The sequence below is a fragment of the Hordeum vulgare genome, chromosome 7H (genome assembly GCF_904849725.1).
Source record: "Hordeum vulgare subsp. vulgare chromosome 7H, MorexV3_pseudomolecules_assembly, whole genome shotgun sequence".
Classification (NCBI taxonomy): domain Eukaryota; kingdom Viridiplantae; phylum Streptophyta; class Magnoliopsida; order Poales; family Poaceae; genus Hordeum; species Hordeum vulgare.
The window spans coordinates 294844297-294870330 of record NC_058524.1 but is presented as its reverse complement, the minus strand read 5'-3'; positions in this window follow the sequence as shown (position 1 = coordinate 294870330).

Sequence of the window (26034 nt, the reverse complement as noted above, 5' to 3'; positions counted from 1 at the left end):
GAAGGCCGCAAGGCTATTCAGAACAAATGGATCTTTAAGAAGAAGACGAACGCAGACGGTAATGTGACCGTTTATAAAGCTCGACTTGTGGCAAAGGGTTTTTTCACAAGTTCAAGGAGTTGACTACGATGAGACATTCTCACCGGTAGCGATGCTTAAGTCCGTCCAAATCATGTTAGCAATATGTGCATTTTTTTATTATGAAATCTGGCAGATGGATGTCAAAACGGCGTTCCTTAATGGTTTTCTTAAGGAAGAATTGTATATGATGCAACCCTAAGGTTTTGTCGATCCAAAGAATGCTAACAAAGTATGCAAGCTCCAGCAATCCATTTATGGACTGGTGCAAGCATCTCAGAGTTGGAATAAGCGCTTTGATGAGGTGATCAAAGCATTTTTGTTTATAATAGTGGTTGGAGAATCTTGTATTAGAAGAAAGTGAGTGGGAGCTCTGTGGCATTTCTAATATTATATGTGGATGACATATTGCTGATTGGAAACAACGTGGAGATTTTGGAGAGCGTAAATGATTACTTGAATAAAAGTTTCTCTATGAAGGACATAGGAGAAGTTGCTTACATTCTAGGCATTAAGATCTATAGGGATAGATTGAGACGCCTCATAGGACTTTCACAAAGCACATACCTTGATAAAGTTTTGAACAATTTCAAAATGGAACAGTCCAAGAAAGGGTTCTTGCCAGTGTTATAAGGTATAAAATTGAGTAAGACTCAATGCCCACCAACTGCGAAATATAGAGAACAAATGAGTTCCGTCCCCTATGCTTCAGCCATAGGTTCTATCATGTATGCAATGCTGTGCACTGGACTAGACGTCAGCCTGGCCATAAGTTTTGCAGGCAGGTTTCAGAGTAATCCAGGAGTGGATCACTGGACGGCGGTCAAGAATATTCTGAAGTACGTGAAAAAGGACTAAGGAAATGTTTCTCGTTTATGGAGGTGACAAAGAGCTTGTCGTAAAGGGTTACGTCGACGCAAGCTTTGACACCGATCCGGATGACTCTAAGTCGCAAACTTGATACATATTTATTCTTAATGGGGGTGCGGTAAGATGGTGCAGTTCCAAGCAAAGCGTAATAGCAGATTCTACATGTGAAGCGGAGTACATGGCTGCCTCGGTGGCAGCAAAGGTCGGTATCTGGATGAAGCAGTTCATGACGGATCTTGGAGTTGTGCCGAGCGCACTAAATCCAATAACCCTATTCTATGAAAAACACTGGTGTCATTGCTTTAGCAAACGAACCAAGGTTTCACAAGAAGACCAGGCACATCAAACGATGCTTCAACCTCATCCGCGACTACATCGAAGGACAGGACGTGAATATTTGCAAAGTGCACACGGATCTGAATGTAGCAGACCAGCTGACTAAACCTCTTCCACGGGCAAAACATGATCAACACGAGAGCTGTATGGGTGTTAGATTTATTACAATGTAAATCACATGGCAATGTGAGGACTAGATTATTGACTCTAGTGCAAGTGGGAGACTGTTGGAAATATGCCCTAGGGGCAATGATAAATAGTTATTATTATATTTCCTCTTACAAGATAATCGTTCATTATCCATTCTATAATTGTATTGAATGAAAACATAGATACATGTGTGGATACATAGACAAAACAATGTCCCCAGCAAGCCTCTAGTTGGCAAGCCAGTTGATCAATGATAATCAAGGTTTTTTGACTATATGCAAGTGTTGCCACTTAATAATTGGATCACATCATTAGGAGAATCATGTGATGGACTAGGCCCAAATTATGAACGTAGCATATTGATCGTGTCATTTTGTTGCTATTGTTTTCTGCATGTCAAGTATTTATTCCTATGACCATGAGATCATATAACTCACTGGCACCGGAAGAATACCTTGTGTGTACCAAACTTAGCAACGTAAATGGGTGACTATAAAGATGCTCTACAAGTATCTCCGAAGGTGTCCGTTGAGTTAGTCTTGATCAAGACTGGGATATGTCACTCCGTTTGACGGAGAGGTATCTCGGGGCCCACTCGGTAATACAACATCACACACAAGCCTTGCAAGCAATGTGACTAAGTGTAGGTCACGGGATCTTGTATTACAGAACGATTAAAGAGTCTTGCTGGTTACAAGATTGAAATAGGTATGCGGATACCGATGATCGAATCTTGGGCAAGTAACATACCGAAGGACAAAAGGGAATGACATACGGGATTATATGAATCCTTGGCACTGAGGTTCAACCAATAAAATCTTCGGATAATATGTAGGATCCAGTATGGGCATCCAGGTCCCGCTATTGCATACTGACCGAGGAGTGTCTCGGGTCATGTCTACATAGTTCTCGAACCCGCAAGGTTTGCACACTTAAGGTTCGATGATATTTTAGTATAGTTGAGTTATATGTGTGGTTACCGAATGTTCTTTGGAGTCCCAGATGTGATCACGGATGTCACGAGGGTTTCCGGAATGGTCCAGAAATGAAGATTGATATATAGGATGGTTTCATTTGGGTTTCGGGCATTACCGGCAGTGTACCGGGAGTAACGAATGGGTTCCGGGTGTTTACCGGGAGAGGCCCACCCACCCGGGAGTGAGCCCAAGGCCCTAGGGTGGTGCACCAAGTCCTTATTGGTCTGGTGGAGTCAGCCCAAGAGGGCTATGGCGCCACATGCAAAAATACCAAAGGAAAAGAAGAAAAAAAAGGATAGAGGGAGGTGGGAAGGAAGAGGAGGACTCCTCCTTCCCAAACCGAATTGGAGGAGGAGTCCTCCTCCTCCGTGGCGGCCGGCGCACCCTTGGGGGCCTTGTGCCCCAAGGCTAGCCCCTCCCCTCCTCCTATGTATATTGGTGGTTTAGGGCTTTTTGAGATGCAACTTTTCCACGCGCAACTCTAGCCTGTTCCACATAGTTTTACATCTAGATCGGATTTATGTGGAGCTTGGGCGGAGCCCTACAGGAATAGGTAAGCACAAACACCGACGCACTGTCACGCTGCCAAAGAACTATTATACTTCTCTGTCTCTCTTGTTGGATCAAGAAGGCCGAGATCATGATCGAGTTGTACGTGTGCTGAATGCGGAGGTGCCATCCGTTCGTCGGTAGATCGGAACGGGTCGTGGTATGGATCGCGAGACGGTTCGTGAGACGGATCGTGGGATGGTTCGAAGGACGTATCGTGACGACGTTCCACTCCATCAACCGCATTTCTTAATGCTTCCCGTTGAGCGATCTACCAGGGTACGTAGACGTATTCTCCTCTTGTAGATGGACATCACCATGCTAGATCTTCGTGTGCGTAGGAAATTTTTTGTTTCCCATGCAACGTTCCCCAAAACTTTCTTCATGGTGTATGGAGCCGAGGCCTTTTCGCTGAGTGATCTCCTTCACAATTCTCCCCGTGTAGATCTTTACTCAGAAGCTGAAGCTAAACAAGCACGACAGGACGGTGTAGATCTCGTGGAAGAAGAATGTGAAATGGCTCTGATACGGTCGACTATGTACCATCAGGATCTGCGTCGCTTCCAAGCAAAGCACATCACGAGTCGGTCGTTTTATGATGGTGATCTTGTGCTCCGAGTGGATCAGCAGCGGCCTCACAAGCTCGCCCCCACATGGGAAGGTCCTTTCGTCATCACCAAAGTGTTGAACAATCGAGCGTACCACCTATTCAACCTCAAGAAGAATATCGACAAACCACGTGCCTGGAATGCGGATTTACTTCAACATTTTTTTACCTCATGACTGAGTTGTTTGATGTAATAAGAGTACTCTAGACAATGTTGTTTATCAAAGTTATGACTCTCGCAGCCGTTTGTCGATTCTGATAGAGCAATCTCATATTCAAAAAACACTCCAAACGGCGAGCGACCCTCTCACTCGGGGGCTTAGCTGCGAACCAGTATTTTCTTAAGTTTAAAAAACATTCCGAGTGGTGAGTGACCCTCCCACTCGGGGGCTTAGCTTCAAACCAGTCTTCGCCTAAGTTTAAAAAACACTCCGAGTGGTGAGCGATCCTCCCACTCAGGGGCTTAGCTGCGAACGAGTCTTCGCCTAAGTTTAAAAAACATTCTGAGTGGTGAGCGACCCTCACACTCAGGAGCTTAGCTGCGAACCAGTCTTCACCTAAGTTTAAAAAACATTCCGAGTGGTGAGAGACACTCCCACTCGAGGGCTTAGCTGCGAATCAGTCATCGCCTAACTTTAAAAAACACTCCGAGTGATGAGCGTTCCTCCCACTCAGGGGCTTAGCTGCGAACCAGTCTTCGCCTAAGTTTAAAAAACATTCCGAGTGGTGAGCGACCCTCCCACTCGGGGGCTTAGCTGTGAACCAATCTTCGCCTAAGTTTAAAAAACTCTCCGAGTGGTGAGCGATCGTCCCACTTGGGGACTTAGCTGCGGACCAGTCTTCTCCTAAGTTTAAAAAACATTTCGAGTGGTGAGCGACCCTCCCACTCGGAGGATTAGCTACAAACCAGTCTTCGCCTAAGTTTAAAAAACACTCCGAGTGGTGAGTGACCCTCTCACTCGGAGACTTAGCCGCGAACAAGTTTTCGCCTAAGTTAAAAATCCTGTCGAGTGAATAGCATCCTATTCACTCAAAAACTTAGCTACGATCCATTCTTCGTCTAGGTGAAAAACACTCTGAGAAGTGAGAAATCCTCCCACTTGGGGGCTTAGCTGCGAACCAGTCTTTGCCTAAGTTCTATAAAAAACACTCCGAGTGATGAGTGATCCTCTCACTCAGGGGGTTTAGCCGTGAACAAGTCTTCGCCCAAGTTAAAAATCTTGCCGAGTGAATAGTATCCTATTCACTCAAGAACTTAGCTGTGAACCAGTCTTCGTCTAAGTTAAAAACTCTCCTGAGTGATGAGCACTCCTCTCACTCGGGGACTTAGCTGCGAACCAGTCTTCGTCTAAGTCAAAAAACTCCTCTCACTCGGGGGCTTAGCCGCGAACAAGTTTTTGCTTAAGTTAAAAATCATGCCGAGTGAATCGCATCCTATTCACTTGGGAACTTAGCTGCGAACTAGTCTTCGTGTAAGTTAGAAACTCTCCGACTCGTGAGTCACACATCTCACTCGAGGACTTAGCCGCTAGTCAGACTTCGCTTAAGTTAAAGGCTGTTCTGAGTGACAGGCAACTCTTACACTTGGAAACTTAGCTTCAAACCAGTTTTTGCCTAAGTTCAAATATCTTCCAAGTAATGTGCATCAATCTCACTTGGAAACCAAGCGAACTTAGCCAAGCAAAGGATTAGAAATCAAAATGCAGATAAATCCAAGATCTCTAGCATGGATAAAAGTTGTCCAAGCAAACGGAAGTACTCAGGCTTAAGGCCTGAATGAAGATTTAAAAGGTTACACCATCACTCGGAATACCGAGGCAATTAAAGTTTCAACTGCAAGCAAAGTTTTTATAAGCACCGCTGGGGCTCGCGGGCTCGACGAAGGTGTCCAGATCTATCCCATCGGCGATCTGAGTGGCTGCATCGATGAAGGTCTCCATGAATTTTTGAATTGAAGTTTGTTCCTGTTTGCCACCTAGAGAGCCTTCAGCTTGTCCTCCTTAGCCTCCTTGAAATGGACCCGGTCGAGTGAAAGAGCCACATCAGCTCCACGGCGAGCAACAATTTTTTTCCATGCCAGTACTCAACTGGGAATCTTGTTGAGGCAGATCATCATGAATTCAAGGTTAGTCTCGAGGGTGTCTTGTGGCGACAATTCCTTGTCGATCTAGACCAGGGCAACCTTCAGTCGAGCGATATACCCTTGAACACTTCTGAGACGAGCGTCAAGGCGAAACATGTTTATGGCCACAACATGCTCGACGGGTGACTTGGTGGGGTCTAGATTTGGCTCGATCTCCTCAGTTTCCTTGTCAAAGTCTTGACAGAATTCTACACGAAGGGGAAATGGAAGGTTAGTCACGCTACTGTTTTGTGGAAATTAAGGAAATTCACTCGACGGAAGAAAAGTTACCTTCAAGCATGCCGAACATCTTCTTCGCAAAGTCTCCCAAGTAGTTCTCTAGACTTCTCCTTCTCTTGGTCAGCTATTCAGCCCTTTTGATCCAATCAACCCGTTCTTGCGTGAGTTTGGCGCTCTCTTCTTCCAACTTACTGGCTGCGGCAAGCTTCTTCTTAGCAGCCTCGGTTTTCTCCCTCGCCACCTTATGAGCTTCAACAAGTGCCTTGTCTTTATCTTCAAGCGCCTTGTTCACGGTATCTAAAAAAATAACATTGTTGAGTCGTGCTTGGAGTCGGAGGATCTCATCACGCACGTCTGTTCGAGTGTGGACACTCGGTTCAAAGGATAGAAGATGAAAGTGATAGTGCAATTGGTTGACAAGGATTACCTCCGAGAGTCTCCAGCTCAGTCTGTGCGCGGTCTAGGTTGTTCTTGGTCACCTCCAGATCCAGCCGAATCTGGTTTTCCTCCTTCTCCAGGTCGACATACTTAGTCTCGTGCTCACAAGCTTTCTGAAATCAGCAAAGAAGTAGTTTAGTTGAGACTAATATTTCTCCACTCCAGAGTGGGAAAGACCAAGCTCAGTTGACTAGATGGCGACCCGCCTCCCCACCCCACACCCCTGCAAAGCATCATATCATGGTTGATGGAAATGATGTCCATGAAACTTGCATGATAAGCCTCGCCAGTTTGGACCTTTCCATCCCTAAGACAAGCATTAAAAGGTGGAGACACTAAGAAAAAGAACTCACTTATGAGACCAAGTGACAAGCGCACTCCAAGTACGAAAAAGGACTTCGAGCCCAAGTTCTTAAGACCACCGCCAATCATAAACGATCGACAATAGTCTCGGGCACTACACACAGTGGGTACACTTAATGTGCCCCCACTGGATACGACACCACTCGGGCACTACACCCAGTAGAAGACGTGGACTTGAACACACACAAATAACTTTTCTCCCAATGAGTACAGAGAGGCTGTCAATATCTCCGGCCTTGTAGTTTGCAAAGGATCAAAAGACAAGTGGGAAAAGTAGTAGTGATTGCAACAGAAAAGTAAATGAAAGCGTTAAATGATGGATGTGTAAACAATGATGGTGATATGGACCGGATTCACATGATGTTCAATAGTGATGTCTCTCTCCCAAAAGATGATTAACAACTATGCTTGGGTAAACGAATCACAGTTGGGTAATTGACAGAATTATGAACGCACCGCGATGCTAATTATGCTACTTGATAGTTAGAGGTTCAATAGTAATGGGCAGTACACCAAGATAAGTAGACCATTTATTCATCAGCATCTACTTACTAATCATCCACCTTGAGATATCTATCCAGAACATCTTGCCGGTATTAAGTTACAAGCCCCACCCAAAGTGTAAACTCAAAGCAACGAACAACTGCATTAACAAACTATGCGTAAGGTAAACAATCCTTGAAACCGTGGTCACAAGCACCATTGTTTTCTCTCTGGTGGCAACAACACATCCCCTAGTCTCATGTTTCTGTCACTCAGGCTAGACATCGAGGGGCATGAACCCACAATCATGCATAACGCTCCCTCTTGTAGTTACAATCTACTACTCGGCCAAAGCAATAAAGAGCAACGGAGAACATGAATGAATCACTTAAGAACATAATATAAAAGGATAATCAAATACATAACTCATCACAATCTGAACATAATCTCATAATCCATCGGATCCCAACAAACCGAGCATAGCAATAGCAAGAGAATTACATAGATACCTTGATCATGTAGGGCAGCTCACAAGGGCTAATCATGGAAGCACAAGATTGGAGAGAAGACATCACATAGCTACTGGTCACGGACTCATGGTCCAAGGAGGACTACTCACCGCACGTCCGGGAAGCATCCATGGCGGTGGAGAAGCTCCCGAAGGTCAATCCTCCCACCGGCAGGGTGCCGGGAAGAGGTCTCTTGATGCTCCCGATCTTGGAAGCGCTGCAGCGGTGGAACGATGGAGAAATTCGCGATTCTGGATCCCATATAGGGTTTTCCTCGTCAAGGGGTAAATATAGGCGAAAGGAGGGTACCGGAGGGCGTGGGACCCACCCAGGCGGCGTCTTGGCGCGGCCTAGGGGTGGGACGCGCCAACAGGTCGCCTGGGCGGCCCCTGGCACCCCTTTGGCCCATCTTTGGTGATCTGCAAGCTCCCGGTACGCTGATTTTTTTATATATTTTTCTCGGGATTTTTCGGGCTTCGGAAAATTGGGTAAAAGCCCCTGCAAAATAGACATCAGCAGACAGAAACTGGCACTAGGTGCACTGAGTTAGTAGGTGAGTCCAAATATGTGTAAAATGATATAAAAGTGTAGCAAAACATATAACAATGTCACCCAAAAGATCATGGAACAAGCAGAAATTATAGATACGTTTGGAATGTATCAACATCCCCAAGCTTAATTTCTGCCCGTCCTCAAGTAGATAAATGATAACACAATTAATTTATGTGCTGACATGCTAACACACATATAAGAACTTCAAACTAAAGCAAGTAAGATATGCAATTCAAGTCAAGACAATAACAATCAAGAGTTTATATCTAGTATTGAAATTAGCAAAGTAAGAACATAAAGGTGCAAGAGCTCTCGCTATCCGTGATTCAAATGTGTCCAAATGGTTTTTGTGTGCAAGAAGTGGGAGATGTGTTGAGATCATAAAATATATATTTTTAATTGAGAATTCATTCTACTAATTTCTCACACTTGGTATCCTAGGGAATCTTATTTTGACTCATCCCCAGACCACTAGTCAGGCACAAGTCAAAATGATCCTCTCCTTTTCGACTTTGAGCACTCAGGCAATGGATGAGCGTAAGCAAGATATGTTGGCACTTAGGATGTCAAATAGAATAATGATGGGGAAGGAAGACAAAAAGGTGTGATAGACTCACATCAACGAGGACAACCATAGACGAGAGAAAGCCAAATGATAGATATGATGTGAGGAGTAGGGATTGCCATGTAACGGATGCACATATGAGCTAAGGTAAGCTCTCCAATGGAACTAGGTGGGGTGCATCCAAGTTGTTTTCTCATGAAGACCTAGAGCTCATTTGAGGAGGCTCATCATTGGAATATGCAAACCAAGTTCTATAGTGTAAGGGTCCCCACATAGTTATGCATGAATGATAATCTCTATGTAGTACAAATATAGCAATGGAGTACGAGTGTGGATCTTTCAAAGGAATAGTAGTATTGCCCCTTCTCTTTTTTTCTTTTTTTTTCTCGTTTCTCTTTTATTTTTTTGTGGACTCTTTGGCTCTTTGTATTTAGCTCTCATTTGTCCTCTTTGGGATCTTTTGTTTTATCCTCTTTGGGATCTTTCCCTCACTTAAGGGAAACACCCTATGTTTTACATGAATAAAAAGAAGATCATCACCCTTTATAATAAGTACTCAACATAAAGAGAAGTGAAAACTATCATGATGTGTGCAAATGTATGCCTCTGCCAGTGTAGCTGGATATGCAATGATACTAGCGCGTCATGTAGCACTAATAAGGGCAAGGCCTAACTATCATGTGGCTCTACGATCAAGCAAAAGCATGTATGACATGAAGATCAAGTCATGAGATGGTGGATGTTGCATGCCAATGTATCTCGGAAAGGCTATGGAAATGCCTTAATAGGTATGTATGGTGGTTGTTTTGAGGAAATATAATGAGGCTTGTGTATGACATAGCGTATCATGTCATGGGTTCGGATGCACCGGCGGTGTTAGTACCAACTCTCAATGTGAGAAAGAGCAATGCACGGTACCGAAGAGGCTAGCAAAATATGGATGGTGGAAGTTCCAACAATCGAATACTCACAGTAGTCCGAAGAACTCATACACTTATTATCGGTAACTCTCTATCTAGTTAGGAAATTCACAAAGAGACAAGTACCCCGAGGAGGAGTGTTTGGGGGTTTGGTTATACTTGCGCATCCTCGACTCATGGTAACGTGAGGGTACTCTATATATTCCAACCCCTCCAGAGGTTAGCGATCAATTTAGTAGCTATAGTTCTCAACTAATTTTTAGTTTTTGAAAAACACATAGATTTCCCAAAATACGACAACTATCACTAATAGGCTCAATCTCTTGGCACCAATAGTCCGAACATTACTCAAATCAATACCTCAAAACTATTGCGAGTTACTACTATACTTAAATAGCAATCTTAATTACCTACTAATGCAAGACACACAACTCAGTGCAACAAGCCAACTCTCTAAAGAAGATAAACAGGATAACTCAAGAGAGTTCCAAAAGCAACCTAAATAAAAGCTCTCAAAAATATAAGCATGAAAACTAAGAGCTATGCATGAGAGTAGCTATGTAAACATAAAGAACACAAAAAAAAGATAAGCATGAAAATTGTATTGTGTTCTAGAGTGGAATGGAGCATGTTTCTCTCCCAAACAAGGTAGACTAGGTTCCGACTTGTTATGAACAACAAGCAAAACTAAAACAAACTAAAAGGTAAATAGCGGGATGCTCCAAGCATAGCACATAACATATGAAGTGATAAAAATATAGCACGAAGATGGACGAACTGATGATTGTTGATAGAGAAAGGGATGCACGGGGGCATACCCAAGCTTAGACGCTTGAGGCTCCTTGAATATTTCTTGGGGTGCATGGGGGCAACCCCAAGCTTGAGCGCTTGACACTCCTGTATCTTCTTTCATCATCTCCCATCGCATACTTGAAAACTCCCTTCATACAAAACTCATCATAAGCTGATTAGATTGGTTAGTACCCTTAATAAAATAATTTATTACCTACTGGAAAAAATGATTTTCATGAAAAGCAACTATTTCTCATGATTCCCAAAAGATTTTTGCAAAGGAAAAGCAAGCTTAAGATTTCCAAACTGATGAAAACGCAAAACGTGGCAGAATCTGTGAAAAACAGAACATGAGGTAGTAAATAATTTTTTCGGGGCACTTCTACAACTCAAATCAAAACACTCAGAACATATGCCGGAAAGAAAATTATATAGAGAATGCTGTAAAAAAAGTTCAGATAAAAAAGATGATATGGTGATTTTTGGCGAATATTTCCGTCAAGAAGACAAAATCTGTTTCTGGACAGCATGTCACAACTTTTGAACTTTCTTGCAATCGGAGGCTAAAACTTGGCACACAGCATGAAAATAAAGATACAATTATGTTGCTACAGTAGTGACAAGCATTAAGACCACTAAAACTGAAAGTAAAAACTCAAAGTAAAGATAACAAGGGTTGTCTCCCTAGAGCTGTTTCTTTATAGCCATAAAGATAGGCTTAAGATTTTAATAGTGCTCTCGTAGGAATAAGAGTTGTAGAACAAAAGAAAGGATCAAGAAGAAAATACCAAACACATTTAAGTCTAACATGCTTCCTATGCATAGGAATATTGCAATTGAATAATTCATTGAAGCACAAAGCAATAAGCATAGGAAGGCAAAACAAGTGCAGCTTCAAAACCTTCAACATAAAGAGAGGGAACTTGATATTATTGAAATATCTATAAGCATATGTTCCCTTTTCATAATAATTTTCAGTGGTATCATGAATAAACTCAACAATATAAGTATCACATAAAGCATTGTTACCATGATACACATGGACTCCATAAAGAGGATAAAACTTGGAGTAAAAGAGAGACTGAATCTCTTCCCAATCCCGTAGGTGAGAATCATCTAGTAGCCTATACCATTCCAATGTTTTTCCTTTCACTGACAAGGCAAATAATTTCCTCATGACTCCATCTCTTGTCAAACCTGAAATCTTAAACAACTCACAAAGTTATGTGAGTTTCAACAAATGAATACTAGGATTGATTGTTCCATCTCCTGCATAACAACCATTCCTAATTATTTAAATTATCCCAAGTGGTATTTTGAATGGGATACATTCATTAGGTGGAGGATACTTTTCTACCATGGGTGTGGTAAAGAAGCCTTCCCCAAGCAATGAACTAAGAGTGCAGTTTTCCATAAGCCTAACTAGGGAAGTCACACAACTTAGTGTTCTCACTAGAATCCATAGCAGCAACAACAAGCAAGAACAAAGCAACTAATTTTTTTGGGGGTTTTGGTAAAAGACTCTAAAGCAAAAAACTAGAAAGCAAACTAAAAAGACTAAAAAGAAAAGGTAAAAGATAGCGTGCAACTCCCCTATCTTGAAGACTGGAGTCCCCGGCAACGGCGCCAGAAAACTTTGCTTGATGACGAGATGATGTATATACTTCTCGCTCCTCGTTGGTTACCCCATGTGGAAGGTTGAGATGTAGTCAGCAACAAATTTTCCCTCACACGGAGACAGTAAGGTTTATCGAACTAGGAGGACTCCTACGATCAAGAAGTAGGTGCCTTCTGCCCCTGTCTAGTAGAAGACGTGGACCTGTACACACAAAAATAACTTTGCTCCCAACGAGTACAGAGAGGTTGTCAATCTCTTTGGCCTTATAGATTGCAAAGGATCAAAACACAAGCGGGGAAAGTAGTAGTGATTGCAGCGGAAAAGTAAATGAAAGCGGTAAATGATGGAGGTGTAAACAATGATGGTAATATGGACCAGAGTCAAATGATGTTCACTAGTGATGTCTCTCTCCCAAAAAACAATAAACAACTATGCTTGGGTAAACAAATTACAATTGGGCAATTGACAGAATTATGAACGCACCGCAATGCTAATTATGCTACTTGATAGTTAGAGGTTCAATAGTAATGGGCAGTACGACAAGACAAATAGACCGTTTATTTATCAGCATCTACTTACTAATCATCCACCTTGAGATATCTATCGATAAAATCTTGCCGGTATTAAGTTGTGAGCCCCACCCAAAGTGTAAACTCAAAGCAACGGACAACTGCATTAACGAACTATGCATAAGGTAAACAATCCTTGCAACCTTGGTCACAAGCACCGTTATCTTCTCCCTGGTGGCAACAACACATCCCCTAGTCTCATGTTTCTATCACTCAAGCTAGATATCTAGGGGCATGAACCCACAATCATGCATAACGCTCCCTCTTGGAGTTACAATCTACTACTCGGTCAAAGCAATAAAGAGCAACGGAGAACATGCATGAATCACTAAGGAACATAATAAAAAAGGATAATCAAATATATAACTCATAAGAATTTGAACATAATCTCATAATCCATCGGATCCCAACAAACCGAGCATAGCAATAGCAAGAGAATTACATAGATGCCTTGATCATGTAGGGGCAGCTCACAAGGGTTAATCATGGAAGCACAAGATTGGAGAGAAGACATCACATAGCTACTGGTCATGGACTCATGGTCCAAGGAGGACAACTCCCGGCACGTCTAGGAAGCGTCCATGGCGGTGGAGAAGCTCTCGGAGGTCAATCCTCCCTCCGGCAGGGTGCCCGGAAGAGGTCTCCTGACGCTCCCGATCTCGGAAGCGCTGCGACGGCGGAAAGATGGAGAAATTCGCGATTCTGGATCCCGTATAAGGTTTTCCTCGTCAAGGGGTAAATATAGGCGAAAGGAGGGCACCAGAGGGCGTGGCACCCACCCAGATGGCCTCTTGGCGCGGCCTAGGGGTGGGTCGCGCCCACAGGTCACCTGGGTGGCCCATGGCACCCCTCTGGCCCATCTTTGGTGATCTGGAACATCCTTTACGCTGATTTTTATATATTTTTCTCGGGATTTTTCAGTCTTTGAAAAATTGGGTAAAAGCCCCTACGAAATAGTCACCAGCAGACAGAAATTGGCACTGGGTGCACTAAGTAATTAGGTTAGTCCAAATATGTGTAAAATGATATAAAAGTGTAGCAAAACATATAACAATGTCACCCAAAAGATCATGGAACAAGCAGAAATTATAGATATGTTTGGGACGTATCAAGGACTGAGCTAGCAACATAAGCCAACTTGCTGGCCTCGCATGTCTCCATCACTCGCAGCATCATTTGCTCAGCCTGGATCATGGCCTCTTTACCAGCTCCATTTTGATCCTCTAGGACGCGCTGCAGAGAGAATGCGAGAGTCGGATGAGTCGGTGCTGTAGCTGAGGTCACAAGAGTGGCTTGACTTTGCCCAATTGGCGCTGAGATCACAAGAGTCGAAGTTGCTGGCGGGGCATTCAACAGCGGAACCTAAAGTCCAGCTTTGGCTCGGGATGAGTCGCCATGTTCTTGAAACAATGCAGCAGTCGACCAGCGAGGCTGCTCATCGTCGTCCACGTGGATGATGTTTGCAGCTGCCAATCGACAACGTTAACTTATTTAATCGACGAATCATCTCCAAAAAACAGAGGAGGTTGAAGATTTATTATACCTTGTTGAGAGGTGGCCCCGTCAGCAGTGTCCACTTCCATGAGCTCCTCTTCATCTTATAGAGGCGACGTCACCGACGTAGCAGCTCTGGCAAGCAAATTCCACTCGTTCAGTAAAGACATGAAGTTCCACCACAATAGAAGAAGGAAAATGAACACTCATGTTGAGGCGACGGGCATGGTCATCTTCATACGGTCAGAGCCTTCCGAGGTTTTGGTGCGACACACCTAGGCTGTTTCGCAGCCTTTTCAGTTGACTCAGATGTTGCGGACGTCGCACTTCGGATTCCTGGTGCGCGATGCCAAGGTTCTGCTTGGGACAACCGTTGTGTCTTGGCTCTGCTTGGATCGATGCTCGGTGCATGGAGGAGACCGAACATCTTCATCGCTCTCCTCTGAGTTGTCGTCCCCGCCTTCATTGCCCTCGGCATAATCAGTGTCTACACTGCCATCTACGCTCTCTTCTCCATCATTAGGCTGTCCTTCATTTGGCACGGGCACATAGATGTTCGTTAACTCCTGCAAGATACAAACATTGATGTCAGTCGGATGAAGACCCAACCACTCGATGAAATATGAAAGAATTCGACAAAGATATAACTCACGAGGTTTGGCCGCGGGTTCGTGGCACAAAAGGGCAGGAAATTCTTGACTCCCAGAGCATTGTCACAGGCTCCTGTGATACTTCCGAGCTATTGTGCAACAGTTTCCTCAGAGACTTCCTCTGGATGTGTCCAAGTGGTCTCTTCGGTGCCCAAATAGTGCCACATAGTGCGGTCGCTCGCTTGAAGGGGCTGGATTCACCGATTGAGAAATGCTTCTAGTAGGTCCATACCAGTCACTCCGCCACGGACCAAATTTACTACTGCATTCACTAAAAGTACCACCTGGACTTTCTCTCCCTCTATCACATTCAATGTTCTGGGAGTAGTGGGTCGCTCTAATGTGAAGGGGGATCGCCAGTCGACATATTGGGATATGCAACATGTTTACAATAAAACCAAGTTGACTGCCAGCCCCGAACAAATTCAGAAAAGGTCATTGCCGGAAACGCACTCTTGCTCCTTGTTTGGAGTCCTAGGTCACCGCATAGCTAGGTGACGTGGGTCTTACTATCACTAGATTTGGCCTTTTTGATTGACTGAGACCGGATGGTCAAGATGTGTTTGAAGAGACCCAAGTGAGGTGGATAGCCCAAGAAGCATTCACATAGTGTTATGAACGCAGCGAGATACGCAATGGCATTCGGAGGGAAGTGATGAAGTTGTGCACCGAAGAAATTAAAGAACCCACGGAAGAACGGATCGGCAGGCAGAGAAAAACCTCGCTCGACGTGGGCAAGGAGGAGGACTCACTCACCTTTGCGCGACTTCATCTTGGTCTCTCCCTCCGTTAGCCTCCACGACCCGTTGGCTATTAGCCTATCGGCGACGAGGATCTTGACGTCCTCCGCCCTGACGGTCGACCGAAGGAAATCTCCTTGGATCCACCCCGGTGGTACCATAGACCAGGCACCCGATGACTTCTTCCCCTTGGCTCCCTTCTAGGTGTGCTCAAGCTTATCCGTCTTCCCCTTCATGATCGTGGCGGCGGTCATCGAGGCGGAGCTTAGCGGCGCGCATAAAGCAGAGGAAGCGGAGGACAAGAGGGGAATGGAGGAGGAGCACTATACCAGCCCCTGCGTCGTCCCGTTTTATAACTACCCGAGTGAGTCGCTCACCTGTGGACCTGCCGGAACCTTGTGTATCCCGATTTGAGAGGAAGCGCAGTACATGGCTTCAAAAATGGCGCAAAAATCGAGGCGTCATGCCCCCACTTGCCCCAGTTGTTGCGTCATCATCACGTGGCGCGTGCTTACCAAATTATTGAATCATGTGAAGTCCAGGCCTGACGAAGCAACCTGTCACATCAAGAGACCATGTGGACTACTCGAACCTGATTCCGCGCTCAAATTCGCTCACACGCATTTCAAAACAGAATCGATTAGGGTGAATGACAAAGACTCCAATCGATGCATACTTTTGTAAATCCCTAAAATGCATTCGAAATCTGTGTGTCTTATCAGAATCTGCATCGGCCCTTTTTCACTCGAACCACAATCCATTCGGGGCTAATGATGGGGATATGTACCTAGGGTAGGCTCTTAGGACTGACCTACATACCCTACCCAAGGACACTTGATTGGAGAACTTAAACATTACAAAGAAGACTCCGACTGAAATCACCTTGGCACATGGGTCACTCGACAGAGCATCCACTCGGAGGTTTCTCCCTCCATTCGATCGTTGCCTTTCAGTCGGAAGAACCAGAAGTAAATCAACCGCACAAGATCAAAAGCCACTCCAAGGAGGCCAATGGTCAGGTATTCGACTCGTCGCCATAAGTATCATTTATTACATACGTTATCAGTAACGTTCACCTTTATTACCAATATCAAACCCTTGGTTGTCGGGGATTGATGAGGGGCAGCGCACTCTATATAAGCCACCCCTCCCCTCTAGCACAAGGTTTCGCACCCCTTGTAACTCACACATTACACACGACAGAAGCTCCCGAGCACTGAGACGTAGGGTTGTTACCTCCACGAGAGGGGTCTGAACTCATACATTCGTGTGTACAATCTTGTTGTAGCTAGGACTCTGCCCTCTCCTTACGTACCCCTAACCTCTACTGTCGGGCTCGATCCCACGACAGGCAACACTCATTGAAGGGTTGCTAGTCACTGTAGTATGAATTCTTATACCGCCCTTGCTGATATGGAAAAGGCGATCGAGATGATTGCTGTCCACACTCTTGGAATAGGACACGAACTTTGCTGACCTCAATATTGCGAAGGTCTACACGGTGAATATTTCTTTGACGATGTTGTTGGAACATCGAACTAAACGAAGCCTAAGAGGAATCCGTTGCAATGGGTGCCGATGATGATAAGGGATTCGACAATGTTGATGTCAGGTTCACATGACATGCTTCATAGACATGGGAGTACCTTTCATTTCCTTTGTTTTGATTATTCCTCATCTGGTTCCGGAGAGCTATTGACTCATCATGTTTTTGCTGAAGTGCAGCCACAAGGTTAGCTAATTGCTCCTCAAGTGAACAAGTTACATTCACCACAAGGACTTGATGTGTGTCGTGTGCACCTTGGTGATGCGCTATCTCATTCTTAGAAGGACAAGGGGTACTATCTGATAGGGTATTACAAGACCCTCCATGGCTTGACCCAAGCTCTTTATTGTGTGAACCCTTTTGACTATGTGTCTTAGGGCGAGGGCCATCTACAATAGTTTTGCGTGCCTTCTTCCTTTTGGAATGTGTTCATGTTGAGGATATTTCACTGCTAATGTTCGCCCCCCCTAACACCAACTTGCATTGCTTGGAAGTCCTCAAATGAGATATTTATTCCTTTCTGCGAGACGACCATGGAGCCAAACTTGTGGTCACCCTATTTGATGGATCGGATATCCACATGTTCACTTTATCCGTGCATTCCTAACTTGACGAAGCTTGTGTTGCGGCTTGTATTTTGCTTGACCCAGATATTGCTCTAGAAGTGCTAGTTATCGACTAGAGGGGGTGAATAGGATTTTTTTATGAAGAGCTTCGAAACAGTAAATGTATTAAAAGTAAGCAGAAGTGATACATGAGGAGGCAGGGATAAAAATCAAGGATCTAAGCATAGCATGCAATACTATGAAGACATTTAGACATATAGAGCATAGTCATCATGCGCACTAAGATGTATCAAGGATAGACTTAGGTAGTATGAAGATAGATCACAGTTAGGAATGTCTTTGGTGAATGTATTTGAGTTGAGATGATCAAGCAATGACTTTACAGTATAATACAGTAAGTAAGATAGTGAAAGATAGAACTGGTAGCTTAACAAAGACACATGATTTGTTGGACTAGTTCTAGTTGTTGTGACAATTATACGTCTGGTTGGGGAAGCTTAGACCTCGTCTTCACCTTCATCCCCTTGAGCCGAGGTCTCTAGGACCACATCCAGCACTTAGGTAAGTCTTCAAGGGAGACTTTCGAAACCCATACAAACTTGGTCACCTTCAATCCACAATGACTCTTGGATTTTTCTAGACCATGGTCACCCGGAAATCCACAATGACTCTTGGGCACTAGACCACGACGCCTAATCGTGTGGAAGATCATAGTCTTCAAGTGTAACGAATCTTCAGTTCTCTCTAAATAGAACAACTTTGGTAATGCTCAAACATTCTGGCTCTAGGTGTTTGGGTTTATCCTTGTAGGATAGTTCTCTCTCAATGTATTCGAGGTGAGTTGCTCCAAAACGACAACAACTCTATCTAACTCTGAGCAGCTACCAACTTATGGTGGAGTGGGTGGGCTATTTATAGCTAGCAGGCAACCCTACATGAGATGACAAAAATGACCCTGGGTCAATGGACAACTGACACGTGTTCCAACGATCGGATTGTAAAGACACATGCATCAATATTCCTTGGAATACAAGCAATGCTAACTCAACCAACTCTGGAAGAGATTTCCTCTCATTGTCTTCACTCGAAGACGTAGGTAATTTGGGTTGAGCATTACGTTAGCATCTCACTTCGACCACATCGACCCCACTGAATAGTACGGTGGTTCCAATGACTGAGGAAAGAATAAACAAAACAAACAAAAGACCTTGTCTTTGCGTTTCATTATCTTCAAGTGATTATCTTCACGTAACACCAATGGCTTCAACCATCATCAATGTGTTCAAACATTTTTGGGAGTCGTCTTCGACGGTTGAACTGAATCTCCAAGCACCTCTATCTGTGTTAACCTTTGAACTCTCACAAACACATTAGTCCGTCAAACCACGTTTCTCTTAAATACTCCAAAACCTACAAGGGGTGGCACTAAATGCTCTTACAATCTCCCCCTTTCTAGTGATTGATGACAAACTGGTGGAAGTTTTCAACGGGGATAAACATATGTGAAGATAAATACTTGGAGATTATGATTGCAAGATATAGAGAGCTCCCCCTGAAGATGTGCTTATGAAGATTTTGCTTTGAATGGAAAAGTACATGGCTGGTTGTAGTTAGTGGAGATCTCCCCCTATATCTTGTAATCCGCATTCTAGAGGTTTCATGAAGATAATGAAATGCATAATGAAAATGCGCGTCCGCTGAATGACTTCGGACGCATATGGTAAGATATGGAATAGCGCCAAAGATACAATAAATAGAGAATGTGCATACGTCCATCAGGATTTAAGTTTTACAACCCAAAATAGCAAATGTTCAGAACGAGAGTTGTAAACTTAACAAAATAGCATCACCCAGCCCATATAGACCCGTACGAACACTATCAATCCAATGCTTCTCCCCTTTGTCATCGAATGACCAAAAAGGACGAAGACATTGGGCACTATTTGACCCTAGCTTGTGAAGATTTTGGTGCAACAGGCTCGATGGAGGTTGGTGCAGAGGGGCCTGGTGCATTGCCAATGTGATCCATTGGTGCAACAGGAGAAGTGACATCATAAATTTCACCATTGCCAAGACTGGCATGAACGGACGATGCTGAAGAAGAGTAGTCACTGTCTTCGAGGGATGGTGTCTTACACCATTTCTGTGTATGAGGATGAGGGGCACAAAATCTGAAGTATTTGTCATTGCCGTCCTCATGAAGATCTTCCTATGGAGTCATGAGAGTCAATGTCTTCCAAGAATGCCTGCAAGTTTCATGTGCAACAAAGGCATTCTTGGTGGAGAGGATGCGAATGCGATTTGATATCTGTTACAAGAGATTACATGTATCGTCACATCCACTTATGGTGAGGATCCTGCTTCTGTATGAGAAAAAAAATCTCTCGATCTGTCATAGCACGTTCCCATCTGGGTTGGGGCTCTTGAGGTAGATATATTGCAGTGGCTTTAGTTACAGCGTCACTTGGCTATGGGCGACGAATTGATACAATAAGCCTTGCCTGAGCTAGACCAGATTGTATGAGAAGCCCTTCAACATCAGCAGTGCCACTTGTGCCTTTAATAATGGGATTCTTTCACTTGGATGGATAAATTTCTTTGTGTCTGACTTATACATCTGGAAGATATATTCCTTGATTACGAGCAGAGGGCAGAAACCTCGTATTTATTCTATGCTTAATGAAGCGCATGATCCATGGTCCATAGATCTTGAGTTCAAAGAGACGGATGCTATTGGCAGCCAATGTTTGCAAAAATAGGTCTTGAATACTAAACCTCATGCCATAGACGACATTGTATGTCAAAGTCTTCAATGCCCCTTCCAACTTTCCTGGAGAATAATGCCCTTTGATTGGCCATATTGTGTGATGAAGAATATGGTAGATAGTCTTCGGCAGATATTGAAGATCATCAACAACGAATGTTGTGGGCTAATCAGCATCTGGGGCCAAAGGCTTCATCAATGTCAACATATCAATCATGTTGCGCTCACGCATTTGAAACATGCTTCTTGTGGCTTCTTCATGGTCAGCAAATTCTGGATCAACATCTTCACGTGATGCAACAAGTGGAGTAGTGGCAAAGAATTCCATAGCAGGAGCTTTGACACGCTCATCGTAGATCATAAAATCCATAGCCCATGTCTTTAGATATCATTCATAGCTAGAGATGTGGAGAGTTGCATAAAATTGAAGAATCAGTTCTTCATTCCAATCTTCATGATCAACAACAAACAACAATAGTCCAACATATCGAAGACAATCAATGGCTTGGTCAAAACAAGGAAGACTACTCATGGATACCACGCTGAGATGCTTGTGAGGGAAAATCCTGTTCTGGCCATATAGGACACACATGTAGTAGGTGCGTTGTGGTGCACTCCAAAAGTGATCAACTTGAATCTTTTGACGTCTGTAGTGATTCCTATCAGAATTAAGGAATGTGTTGTTGAGCCGGTATTCCTTGACGGTGAAGACAAGAGGACATGTTGGTCCAAATTGTTGAAGATTTGGAAGCCTAAGTATGGGATTCATAACTTGTGGGCAACGAACAATGTTGAATTCATATTGTGAACCCATTCTGTTGGGTGGAGGAACAAGCTTGGGCCATTTTGTTGGCACCATCTGTCCTGCCCTATTGCGAGCCATGGTAATATAGCGAGTATAGTCGTTGGTCGATGGTGTATCAGGCACAGGAGGACAATCAGGGTATGGAGCATTGGCTTCACCATCATCAGATAGTGCTTATGGAGGTGCAACGATATCATCACCAACAATGTATTCACCTGCTTTGGTTTGATCTCAAGTTGTTCAAGAGCAACATCTTCAAGTCTGAGAACTTCATCGACTGATGCAGTCGGAGTCACATGCACTTCATCTTCTGGAGTGCTTTGCAGCAAAGACATAGCTGACCTTGGTCCTTCGCGAAGCCTTTTGAGAGGTGAGGCAAGTTCAACTGTTTCAACATCCATGGGAGCAAATGGAGATTCAGGAGATCTTTCCACTGGAGTTGGGAACAAACTAGGCGGCGTGCTAAGATTGGCTTTAGACACGATTGGCCTTGAGAGGGTGCCGATATCCACATATTCACTGCCTTCATGCAGTGGTGATGATACCATTGGTGCATCAAGTTGAGGCACTAGATCAGTTTCTTTGTCAACATTGTCTTTGGCAGAAGCAATGTTTTCAGCAGCATCAGCTGCAATCTCTTTAGTTGTGGTAGTTTCATTAGCTGGTACATCATGTGTTGTTTGAGCTTGTGTGGTAGGAGACTCATGAAGAACAACTTGCCTCTCAACATTTATGAGGCAGGAGGAGCCATGAATATAGGTGTCACAAGCAGGGGCTCCTCACATGCAAGTGGTGTTGTAGATGGAACTTGAGGGGTCTTGGGCACTTGGGCCGAACCCGAAGACTTTGTATTGTTTGTCTCGAGCCTCTTGACAGGTTGAGCATTTGTAACGCCCAAGATGAGGTCTTATACTTATTTTGGCACGAGGGCCTCGACATGGATAGAAGCACATCTCGTCGTTTTGCAAGAATGGATATCGTCATGTACAGAATAGATGAGTATATGGAGTTGGCATACACTCGCCACAAGCTACAACATGAACAACACAATACAACAATATAATCAATCACCATGTAGAAGAGTAGGGTCCGAAAACGGTCGAAAACAAATGATAAAAGAACAACTTCCATCCATGCTATCCCAGGTTGCCGGCCTGGAACCCATCCTAGATCGATGATGAAGAAGAAGAAAGTCCAAAGAGAACAATCGTCGTGCTCACGTCAAAATACCACTTTACATGTACCTACAATTGTTGTTATTGTAATATGTGAGCCACAGGGCCTCAACAATCTCATTTCCAAAGGTACCAAGACTAGCAGAGCTTAATGGGTGAGGTATGGTTAAGTGGTGAGGCTGCAACAAGCGACTAAGCATTTATTTGAGTGGCTAACTGATGAGTACAAGAATAAAAGGTGGGGATGATCTATGCATAAACGGATGTGAACTAATGATGATCGAATGAATGATCGTGAATACCTACTTACGTCAAACATAACCTCACTGTGTCCTCTTCTGGATGCAGAACTCACGAGAAGAGACACTCAAGATTACACACATTTTTAGCATATTTTAATTAAGTTTACTTCAAATTATCTAGAACCGAATGTTAAACAAAGTTTCGAAGTTTGTCACATAACCACGGGCATGGCTTTCCAAAAGATTTAACCTTGCAGGGGTGCTCCAACTAGTCCATCACAAACTACCACATGCTGCGTCAGAAACCTCGACCGCGGAAAACCCGTGATCTCCTCGGGTTCCTGGTGGAAAACCTCAACCTCGAGATAGTCCCAAAGTATCCTGAGAATTCCTCGCACAAGACGTTCAACAAAGGTAAAAACAAATCCAGCAATGCCGCCCGACATGCTGACACTCCCGATAGGAGTCGCGTATCTCGTTCTCAGGGCACACCAGATGAGCGATGGTTACCACGCCAAACACCGAGATGCCCCGGGTAGCGTTAATAAGTTGCTTTGTTTGGGACCAACACCATCAGCACCGGCCCCCTGTATTATGTTGAATTACTTATCGGGTAGCGCTAACTCCCTATGCGTCAATTAATTATCAGTATTATTATGTTTGGCAAATATAGTACCAATGTTGGGCCTTGCGAGACAAGTTTTATCCCAAAACTAAAGTCAAGGGGGTCCCCATAACAACCCCAAGCATGTTAGGAGCGCTCAATATGAACTTAACACCGGTAGCCAAAACTAAGGCGGCAAAAGAGGAACATAACACCCAACCAAAAGGCCAAGCCTTCCACCTTTTACCGGGTATATAGGTGCATTAAATTAAATAGCAAATATATGATGATATAACAAGGAACCCACGTTGACACATGGAAACAACTGCACCTGCAACTAGCAATTCTATAAGAAAGCTGAGCAAGCGGTAACATAGCCAAAAACTGGTCTGCTGGGATGTGGAGGGGTTAGAGGCTTTTAATGGCAATGTTGGGTGGCTTATTAAACATGTTGTAGGTAGCAAAACATAGCAAAGAAACAAGACAACTAGCATGGCAATGATAGTAATGGTATCTAGGGAAATGGTCATCTTGCGTGTGATCCTGCTTGGAAGAAGAACGAATCCGTAAAGGAGATGAACAACCGTAGTCGAACGAATCCTCTCACTCCAAAGAGGTTCGGAACTCTATCAAGAAAAAGCCATCCGGAAACAACAATCAACACACGATAACACCACACATATTCATGACAAGATGCACAATAAAATATTCTGGGGACCCCGACTTACGAGTTGAGTCTTACATCCATACATAACGTTGGATACAATAAATGACCATTGCAGTCGAGTCTTACATATATAGGACCTTAAAGTCCAACACACCAAACTGGACCAATAGCGGAATTATTGGCTGAAAGTGTAAACCCATACCATCACCATTATCCTACACACATTCTGACTGGGAAGCGTCCTAGCTCGCAAGAACGTCACTAAGTTACTCTTCACCATATCCTTTTTTTATACCTGGTCAATGAAATAACAAGTGGCAAGCCAATGAGTACTTTTGATTGTACTCGCAAACAACCCATGACATGAACAATGAAAGTGAAGGATAACAATAACATGCATCTTTGGTGGAATTCATCTTGCAGGATTGATCATGAAATATGCATCAAGTTAAAGAATTACTTTTAAAGAACAAGTTACACATATAAATATATCTGTCTTGGGCTGAACCATCCGGGATCACCCTGTATGCCAAGTCACAAAACTTGGTCAGATAATTACTTTCATAATGACTCCTTTTTAGCAAAACTCACACACACTTGGTTCATGCGGAAACGACTGGACGTAGTTTAAGAAGCACCACCCAACTATCCTTGACCGTGGACATGGTTATTCGAATAGTTTTACACTCTGTAGAGGTAGTATGTTGGACCCACGAGATCCGGGGAACTTCCGTGTCATCCACGACTCGTGGTATATAACATACCCGAGGTAAGTACCAGATCAATGCCTTTCCCCTGACGATACTAGACAAAGAGGTCCATTCGATTGGTACCTAACCCACATGCCGTACGTCTTACGAGCACAGACTCTGGATAGTAACAACCATGCAGGGACCAACGGCGTGCGTGGAACTCATAAAAATGGCATAGTCTTCCTACATGGCACGACCCCATCACGAGAGTGACCACACATCACTCCCGCCACTAGTAATGTGGCTCTTTGCTAGCACCGACCAGAGTAATCAACATAGCCCCATCCCATAAGGGGTAACCTGGTCGTAATGGTGAGGTTGGGACGGTCGACACATAATTAATCTATTCCCATTTTCGAAACCATACTCACACAAATACCCGGTGCACCACTTCACCAAAAGTGGCCACCTAACTCATCATCACCCTCGGGCATTAGTGGCACCCGATGGGTTTTCATAAGACTTTGATTTATACCAACACATGCTCATGCTATTATTACTCTAACTTTACTTGTCAACATGATTCTAGCATCACCCTCATAGGTGGTAGGATCAAGCTTAATGCATGTGCTCCGGAGGAGCCATCGGTAACATCACCTTAGTGATTTACCGGCACTTATGATCATATGCAACGGAAATACTTGCTATCTTAACATGCAATATAACATATTCTCAGTCATGGTCAAAGGGCTGCTTGCCTTGCTCACACAAGCCCTCGAGGTCTTCGAGGTCTTCTGCGTCAATTCCGAGTATTTCGTCTACCCGTCAACTATCGTCGGAAACAACCATGGTAAACCACACAGTAGGAAGAAATAAAAGTGCTACATAAATAGAAGTTATATTTTTTCTTTGACCTCTCTGGTCATAAGAAAAATACTTGAAGCTTGCCATAGAAGGTTTAGACCATCAGGGATTTCTGATTGGAGGAAAGGAGGAGAAGGGGATCCTTTATAAATCCCACAGAAACTATTATGATAAAAATGAGTGGAGGCACTCATTTAACACAGAACAACTTTGAAATATTTTGAAAGTTGTTACAGTGGATTTGGAGTTTAAATGAATATTCTAGGAATTTCCTAATATGGAATAAATAGCAATAGGAAGCTATTTACTTAATGCGACAAAATAAAGCCTGACAAAAATGTTGACCAACGCTTCAAAAATAGGGCATGATACTAGAAGGCTCTGGAATTTGGAATCACTGTAATTGGAGTTGATTTGAGTCCTCTAGGATTTTCACAAAGTGGGGTTTAAATTATCTAGGTTTGAATTTAAATAAAAACCCCACAGA